Source organism: Merops nubicus, unplaced genomic scaffold, assembly GCF_000691845.1.
Source record: "Merops nubicus isolate BGI_N331 unplaced genomic scaffold, ASM69184v1 scaffold46856, whole genome shotgun sequence".
Lineage (NCBI taxonomy): Eukaryota > Metazoa > Chordata > Aves > Coraciiformes > Meropidae > Merops > Merops nubicus.
Window position 1 is genome coordinate 70631 of NW_008616523.1, and position 401 is coordinate 71031.

Below are 401 nucleotides of genomic sequence, written 5' to 3' on the forward strand. Positions count from 1 at the left end.
GAGCAAAGATAATCTTTCCACTGAAGTGCAAAAAAAGCACGAGTTCTGCCAGAGAAAGGACGAGCAGTTCTCCTCTTCAGGCCTATCCAATGCAGCCCTACATTTAACACTTACCGAATGGGCCCGACCAATTACAGGGACATGTGATGGTAAATGTCCAGGACCTCACCTCGAGATGCTGAACAGCAGAAAAGCCACTGGGGGGAGGGAGGCAAGGTTCTTCGTGACCCAGGGATTTGAAAATCTGAAACCCTGGAAACTGGAAGGCTAATTACTGCAACTAGATTTTTGAAGTTTCACAACACCCCTGCTACTACTGAGCCCCTTGATCCGGCTAGGTAACATTTAAGCAGTTAAACCACAAAGGGTAAGCTCGGCGGTCCATCAGCTCTAAGACTCGG